Below are 9,148 nucleotides of genomic sequence, written 5' to 3' on the forward strand. Positions count from 1 at the left end.
ATTTGGCAATAAGCTTAGCTATTTAGCTATTAATCGGGAAGATTATTGTAATTAAATTTATGTGCCTGAACACCTGACACAACTATTTTGGAAGCTTCATAGGGATTTATATTCCAGTTTAAGAGTTGTGGGTCTTGGTAACTGGGTGGCTCAAATGGGTAAATGATTGTAAATATTTATATTTGTTGAGGAAATTGGAAATGCACCAAAGGAGTCTTTCTGGTTTAGTAGACAAATGTGCTTTAAAAATACATTCATAAATACAAACAATATGCTAAAACCGGCAAATATTCATTTGCATGAACGGCCTTAGGGGAATTTCATGGAGCACGTTGCTGATGCTGCTCCAATCCTGTCAAAAATCGTGACATCCATTTAAATGAACGTAATGGGAATTAGGAGAAAATATGGCATAAATGTTATCCACACATATCTTAAAGCTATGTGCCAAATATCACCTGCATGTCCATATCTGTCATTTTATTTATTTGTAATGTCTGTCTCCCCCTCTAGACTGTGAGCTCACTGAGGGCAGGGAATGGCTCTGTTTATCATTATGCTGTACTATTCCAAGTACTTAGTATAGTGCTCTGCACAAAAAAAAATGCTCAAGAAATACAAATGACTGCCTGAAGTATTAGAAAAAACAAATTTGACTGCTCTGAAAACCTGGCTCTAGTTCATCTAATAATATAATAATAATGTTGGTATTTGTTAAGCGCTTACTATGTGCAGAGCACTGTTCTAAGCACTGGGGTAGATACAGGGTAATCAGGTTGTCCCACACGAGGCTCACAGTCTTAATCCCCATTTTACAGATGAGGTAACTGAGGCACAGAGAAGTTAAGTGACTTGCCCACAGTCACACAGCTGACAAGCGGCGGAGCCGGAATTCGAACCCATGACCTATGACTCCCAAACCCAGGCTCTTTCCACTGAGCCATGCTGCTTCTCAAGGCACAAATACAGTGCTCAGCCACTGTTGTAAGTTATCAAAGTGTCAATTGCTACTGTGTACTGAGTGTTTATGGTTAAGCAGTATAACATATTAAGCACTTGGCAGAGTATAATAAGAGTTAGTAGACAGTATCCCAACTTTTGAAGATCCTATTGTCTGACGTATTTGCATGCAATAGATTGGGTCCAACCTAATTAATTTGTATCTTTCCCAGCACTTAGAACAGTGTTTGACACATGGAAAGTGCCCACAGTAAACACTCAATAAATAAAATTGATTGAGCGATTGATTAGTAAATACCATAATTATTATTGTTATAGAAACCGAGTGATTTTCATGCCGTATTTGCTCAATAAATATGATTAATAATGATAGAGAGGTGCTCCTAACTTCTTGACAGAAGTGGACATGGGAGAACAGGCTGAGGGAGAAGGATACACGATGAAAAAGAACTATAGTTCTACCTGCTTAGTACAGTGCTCTGTACATAGTGAATGCTCATTACTGTCGACTGGATATGATGTTGATATCTTGAAAGTGCCCCAAGCAAGAGGTGATTTTCAAGGGTTGTTCAATGCAGTGGAATATGATTATTAATAATGTGAAATCATGATAACTGTAGTATTTGTAGCCTGCTCCCTATATACTAAGCATTGTACTAAGCCCTAGAGAAGGAGCGTGGCTCAGTTGAAAGAGCACGGGCTTTGGAGTCAGAGGTCAGGGGTTTGAATCGCGGCTCGGCCACTTGTCAGCTGTGTGACTGTGGGCAAGTCACTTCACTTCTCTGTGCCTCAGTTACCTCATCTGTAAAATGGGGATGAAGACTGTGAGCCCCACGTGGGACGACCTGATTCCCCTGTGTCTACCCCAGTGCTTAGAACAGTGCTCTGCACATAGTAAGCGCTTAACAAATACCAACATTATTATTATTACGGTGTAAGCAGTTTGAACCCACTTCCCGTACCGCTTTGGATTCCTAGTCTCAGAAGGTGGGATAAGAATTATTTTATCCATGTTTGGCTCTCTTCCTGTTAGTATCACTCCTCTTCCACCACAAGCCAGCTTTTACACTTGGCTACTTTGACAATGACCTACACACTGTACCTCTGCATCGTGTGGTGGATAGAACACGGGCCTGAGAGTCAGAAGGTCATGGGTTCTAATCTATGCTCCACCAGTCGTCTGCTTTGTGATCTTGGGCAAGTTACTTCACTTCTCCATCCCTCAGCTACCTCATCTGTAAAATGGGGATTGAAACTCTGAACCCCATATGGTACAGGGACTCTGTCCAACCCAATCTGTTCATATCCACCCCAATGCTTAGTACAGTGCCTGTCACATAGTAAGCATTAAACAAATAATATCATTATTATATTATTATCATTCATTTCACCACTGCTTACCCAGTGCTCATCCTTCCACCTTGAACTCATTAGTGCTGCATATATGGCAGATCACCCTGCCCAACTTAAAAGTTTGTTAAATTATTGTGGGCAGGGAACTGTTGTATTGCACTCTCTCAAAGGCTTAGTGCAGTGTTCTGCACACGGTAAACACTCAATAAATTCAACTCAATTGTTCATCGACTGACTTGAGTCTAATGATAATAATAATTGTGTATTTATAAGCACTTACTGTGTGTCAGGCACTGTATTAAGTGCTGGGGTGGATACAAGCAAATCAGGTTGGACACTGTCCCTTTCCCATGTCGTGCTCACAGTCTCAATCCCCATTTTACAGATGAGGTAACTGAGGCACAGAGAAGTGAAGTGATTTGCCCAAGATCATAAAGCAGACAAGTCTGTAAACGCTTTTGATAAGTTGTCCACTCAAAGAAAGTATGTATGTATCCTTATATTCTGTTGCTTTCCCTAACTGCACTTTTTTTTTTAATAAAAGGGCTGGAATTGGATCTAACAACTCTGCTGTTTTCTTCTAAACATACCCAGTAAGAGCCCAATAAATACCATTGATTGACAAGAGGAAATTGATAGAGAAGTTATCAATAATAATAATGATAATACTGGTAATAATCACTTTATTAAGTGCTGGGATGGATACAAACAAATCAGGTTGGGCACAGTCCCTGTCCCACACAGGGTTCACGGTCTCAATCCCCATTTTACAGATGAGGTAAATGAGGCCCAGAGAAATGAAATGACTTGACCAAGGTCACATAGCAGACATGTGGTCAAGTCCAGATAGGAACTCATGGCCCTCTGACTTGCAAGCCCATACTCTATCAACTTCTCCTTGTCCAAGGTCACACAGCAGGCAAGGGTTAGAACCAGGATCAGAACCTGGATGAGAAACAGTATGACTCAGTGGAGAGAACACGGGCCTTGGATTCAGAAGAAGGACCTGGGTTCTAATTCCTCCTGTGCCACTTGTCTCCTCTGTGACCTTGGGAAAGTCCCTTAACTTTCCTGTGCCTCAGTTATCTCATCTGTAAAATGGGGATTAAGACTGTGAGCCCAAAGCACAACAGGGACTGCTTAGTACAGAGCTTGGCCCATAATGAATGTTTAGCAAATACCATTTAAAAAAAAAAAATACCTGGTGTCCTGACTCCCAGGTCCATATCCTATCTATTAGCCCATGTGGTGTCCAAACCAACCACTGAGTGGATCAAAAGGGACCTGAGTGAAAAAACACACAGAATCCAGAGAAAAAGTGTGTGTGTTGGGAAGACCATAGTTAGGAGAGCCATCGAACGATCTCTGGGTTTGCATGTCCAAAGCAATGCCACTATGCTTTTCAATCATTCATTCAGGTGTATTTATTGAGCTCTTACTGTGTGCAGAGCACTGTACTAAGTGCTTGGAAAGTACAATTCGGCAACAGATAGAGACAATCCCTACCCAACGAGGGGCTCCCTGTCTAGAAGCAGGGAGACAGACAACAACAACAAAAAGTAGACAGGCATCAATAGCATCAAAAAAGATAAATAGAATTATAGATACAGATATATATATATATACACATCATCAATAATATAAATATAGAGTAATAAATATGTACAAATATACACCAGGGCTTTCGGAAGGGGAAGAACAGAGGGGAGGGAGGCAGGGTGATGGGGTGGAGAGGAGGAGCAGAGGGAAAGGGGGGCTCAGATTGGGAAAGCCTCTTGGAGGAGGTGAGTTTTCAGTAGGGCTCTGAAGGGGGGAAGAGAGCTGGTTTGGGGGATGTGAGGAGGGAGGGCACTGCAGGCCAGAGGTAGGACGTGGGCCAGGGGTCGACGGTGGGACAGGCGAAGAAGAGGCACCCTGAGGAGGTTAGCTGCAGAGGAGCAGAGTGTGTGGGTTAGGCTGGAGAAGACGAGAAGGGAGGTGAGGTCAGAGGGGACAAGGTGATGGACAGCTTTGAAGCCAAGAACGAGGAGTTTTTTCTTCATACAAAGGTTGGTAGGCAACAATTGGAGATTTTTGAGGAGTGGGGTGACAAGCCCAGAGCATTTCTGCAGAAGGATAATCCAGGCAGCAGAGTGAAGTATACACTGAAATAGAGAGAGACAGGAGGTTGGGAGATTAGAAAGGATGGGGTTTTTCTCATCCAGAGTGTCTGATATCAACAAGGGTCCTCAGGGGCCACCCTACAGAAGACAGACATCTGTGAGGTCTTACAAATTTCCTTATTCTCTTTTAAGCAAATGCTTTATTAGCAGCATGGGATGGGGCTCATTCCATTTTGTTGAGCACATGAAAGTAATTTCCTTATCTGGACTAAAGCAGTTCTCCTTTCATTTTTAATGCATGTATTGTTTTCTAAAAACAGAAAATAAGAGGGCAGGGTTCCTTTTCTTGGACCCTTCTACTTTTGTTTTCTTTAAATGATAATAATGGTATTCGTTAAGCACTATCTAGAAGCCAGGCACTGTTCTAGCAGAAGAGGTGGATACAGGGAATCGTGTTGGACACAATCCCTTGTCCCACATGGGGATCATAATCTTAATCTCCATTATAAGGCTGAGTTAACTGAGACACCGAGAAGTTGAAGGATTTGTCGAAGTTCACACAACAGACTAGTGGCAGAGCCGGGATTAGAACACATGACCTTTAGCCACTAGGCCACACAGCTTTGAAATGCAATTTATCAATGTTAATCAAAAGCTTGAATGTTCCGCTGACAGCTGACACCTCAAACTTAACCTCTCCAAAACAGAGCTCATAATCTGTCCACCCAAACCCTGTCCTCCCACTGACTTTTCTTCCCATCTCTGTAGACAGCATTACCAACCTCTCTGTCTCACAACTCCATTACCTTCGTGTTATCTTCAACTCATCTCTCAATCAATCCACATATTCACAGTTTCACATCTGTTCCACATCCAAATCCACAGTTCCCTCATCTGTAAAATGGCGATGAAGACTGCTAGCCTCATGTGGGACAACCTGAATACTCCGTATCTGCCCCAGCGCTTAGAACAGTGCTCTGCACATAGAAAGTGCTTAACAAATACCAACATTATTATATTCAGCGTCACCAAATCCTGTCAGTCAAGACCTCACAACACTGCTCAAACCTTCCCTTTCTTCTCCATCCAAACTTATCTGGTCTCGTGCCGTCGAGTCGTTTCCGACCCATAGAGACACCACGGACGCATCTCTTCCAGAAGGCCCCCTCTCCATCTGCAATCGTTCTGGTAGTGGATCCAGAGAGTTTTCTTGGTAAAAATCCAGAAGTGGTTTACCACTGCCTCCTTCCGCTCAGTAAACTCGAGTCTCCGCCCTCGACTCTCTCCCACGCGGCTGCTGGGTGAGTTTTGACTCGTAGCAGATGGCCTTCCACTCTCTAGCCACTGGCCAAGCTAGGAATGGAATGGACAGGCCTCTGCTCGATTGTCCCTCCCATAGCCGAGACTGGTAGAGTACTGGAAACTCTCCAGGTGCCACCCTGAGAGACCCCATCCAAACAACTACTCCATTAATACAAGCACTTACACTATCCTGCCTTGGTTTTTGCCTCTGCGACCTTGCTGACCTACTCTTGTCTCTCCTTACTCCAGTCCGTACTTCACTCTGCTGCCTGAATTATTTTTCTACAAAAATATTCAGTTTATATTTCCCCATTCCTCAAGAACATCCAGTGGTTGCCCATTCACCCCCGCATCAAACAGAAATTCCTAACCAGCGGCTTTAAAGCATTCAACCACCTTGCGCCCTCCTACCTTAACTCCTTGATTTCCTACTAAAATCGAGCCTGCCCACTTCACTCCTCTAACACCAGTCGACTCACTGTACTTCGGTTTTGTCTATCTTGCCACCGACCTTCTGCCCCCGTCCTGCCTCTGGCCTGGAGTGCCCTCCCTCTTCTGTATCTGACAATCACTCTCTCCACCTTCAAAGCCTTGTTAAAAGTACATCTCCTCCAAAAGGCCTTCCCCGACTAAGTCTCCATTTTGTCTTCTCCCACTCTTTTCCATGTTTCTGTTGCATTTGTCCTCTCTATGCCCCTCTGCCTCAGGCCCACAGTGCTCATTTTCAATCCATTATTAATTTATATTAAAGTCAGTGTTCCCTTTTAGACTGTAAGCTTCCTGTGGTCAGAGAATGTGTCTACCAACACTGTTTCATCGTTCTCCTTCAAGAGCTTAATATAGTGCACACAGTAAGCACTCGATAAATACCATTGAATGATTTGGCTGATCTTTATTACTCTGATCATTCTCTCCATCCTTATGGGCTGAATCCCTGCTGACTGCAGAGCACTTTTCTTAGACCTTGTCTTCTGTTCCATCATTCTAAGGGCAAACTCTTGAGGAGTTTAGTCAAATGGGAGAGGGAGTGGGGTAGGAAATAATAATAATAATAATAATAATGAGAGCATACAGTAAACTTAGCAACAAACAGATACAATGCTCAACTGTATATATTTTCATCGCCCTATTTATTTTGTTAATGAAATGTACATCGCCTTGATTCTATTTAGTTGCCATTGTTTTTACGAGATGTTCTTCCCCTTGACTCTGTTTATTGCCATTGTTCTTGTCTGTCTGTCTCCCCCGATTAGACCGTAAACCCGTCAAACGGCAGGGACTGTCTCTATCTGTTGCCGACTTGTTCATTCCAAGTGCTTAGTACAGTGCTCTGCACCACTCACTAAATACTATTGAATGAATGAATGAATGAATGATTAACTGGGGGGAAATGGATAGGTCACCCTATTCAGCCTCTTTTTTCTCTGAGACTAATAAATGGAAGCACATAGAAATGCTTTTGCCTTCCCAACAGGATCTCCTGGGCCCCCTGACAAAATGCCCCAGGCGCACAGTGCTTTAAAGTGGTGATGCCTAACAGAAACTGCAAATCTGAGAAGCAGTGTGCCTTAGTGGAAAGAGCATGGGCTTGGGAGTCAGAGGTCATGGGTTCTAATCCTTGCTCCGCCACTTGTCTGCTGTGTGACCTTGGGTAAATCACTTACATTATCTGTGCCTCAGTTACCTCATCTGTAAAATGGGGATTAAAATGGTGAGCCCCACGTGGGACAACCTGATTACCTTGTATGTACCCGAGCGCTTAGAACAGTGTTTGGCCCATAGTAAGTCCTTAACAAATACCAGTATTATTATTATCTTCATCTTAGAACTTTAGGAAGCTTTGTGCTTGTGCCTTTGCTCTCCATGACCCGGTAGCACCTTGAGGTCCCTGTACCACTTAGAGTAGATGGACTTCTGTGGTGTCTTTGGTCTTGTTTTAGTTTTGTATTTCATCTTCGCTATTTTGTGCATGTGCATCCAAACCATTTTCCACCTTTTTTATGGTATTTAGTAAGTGCTTACTATGGGCCAGGCACTATACTAAGCACTGCGGGGGAATGCAAGCAAATAAGGTTGGACACATTCCCTGTCCCTCATGGGGTTTACAGTCTTAATCCCCATTTTATGGATGAGGTAACTAAGGACCAGAGAAGAGAATTGATTTGCCCAAGGTCCCAAGCAGACAAGTGATGGAGTCAAGATGAAACAATATATATTTGATGGACAATCAGATAATCCTGGGAAGTGTCACTGCTTGACTGAACCTTTTGGATGGAGGTCACAGTTCTCTGCACACAGTAATGGATAAAGACAACTAAAACTAAACAGGAAAATCTGTAAATATTAAATATGATTAATGGGAGATAAAACAGCGCTGCCAAATGGGTAGAGCACAGGCCTGGGAGTCAGAAGGATCCAGGTTGTAATCCTGGCTACACTGCTTTTCTGCAGTGTGACCTTGGAGAAATCACTTCATTTCTCTGACCCTCAATTTCCTCAACTGTAAAATGAGGATTATTACTGTGCTCCATGTGGGACCGAGACTGTGTCCAACCCAATTTGTTTGTATTCACCCCCAGTGGGACACATTGCCTGGCACATAGTAAGTTCTTAAGAAATGCGATTATCATCATCGTTATTATTATGGCTATTATTATTATTCTTCTTCTTACGAATGTGGAGGTGGGATTACAAGAGGGAAGGCAACTTGCAGAAGGTAGTGGTTTAAAAGGGCTTTGAGCATGAAGAGAGATGTTGTTTGGAGCATTTATCTTTCAAAAGTCAACAATAATTTTTCATGTACAATATACTCTAGATCTCTCTATATGAAACCATTAGACCACTTCTCCACAGGTAAGAAATGAGAAATTTTGAGGTCTAATGAACAATGTGAATGATCTGCTGTTGATCAAATGCAGCGCTGAGGAGAGGCATTTCTTTAACTGATATCTGGAGGCAATCTGGTGTTGAGTGGCCTGAAATCATGCACATTTCTAACCGTGTAACATGATGGATTTGTGAAAATAAACGAGTTTATAATTTCAAGCCGTTTGGAACCATGACCCGGTTAGGAGGCACAGCTTTGGATTTCCTCATGTTTTGAGTTTTGGAAAATATCAATAAAAGAATCTAAAGAAGTCAATCTTTCTAAACTGTCGTTTGCTACTTTTTGAGTAGCTCTAAAATTTAAGACAGAGAATTACCAATATGGCACTTGTTCCTAGCCTAAAGAAGGGGTTGTAAATTGGCACTGTAAAAGAAACGTAACATTAAATATTAGAATTCAGTGATTGTCAGCATTATGTTGCATGACTTTGATTGATTCAATATTTGTAGTAAAGTCCCATTCAAGATATTGTAATGATAATTAGGAGATAGAATAGGTATTGAATCTCCATCTTGCCGATGAGGACACTAAGATACAGAGAAGT

The 9,148-nt window shown here is 42.4% G+C and overlaps 1 non-coding gene across 1 annotated transcript; it reads right to left on the bottom strand.

The window, feature by feature from the left end:
- Positions 1–5,726: 5,726 nt before the first annotated feature.
- LOC114809733 lies at positions 5,727–5,864 on the bottom strand. Its single transcript, XR_003757510.1, has one exon. It is a non-coding gene; the product is annotated as a small nucleolar RNA SNORA7 (small nucleolar RNA).
- Positions 5,865–9,148: the final 3,284 nt, after the last annotated feature.

The sequence above is a fragment of the Ornithorhynchus anatinus genome, chromosome 2 (assembly GCF_004115215.2).
Source record: "Ornithorhynchus anatinus isolate Pmale09 chromosome 2, mOrnAna1.pri.v4, whole genome shotgun sequence".
NCBI lineage: Eukaryota > Metazoa > Chordata > Mammalia > Monotremata > Ornithorhynchidae > Ornithorhynchus > Ornithorhynchus anatinus.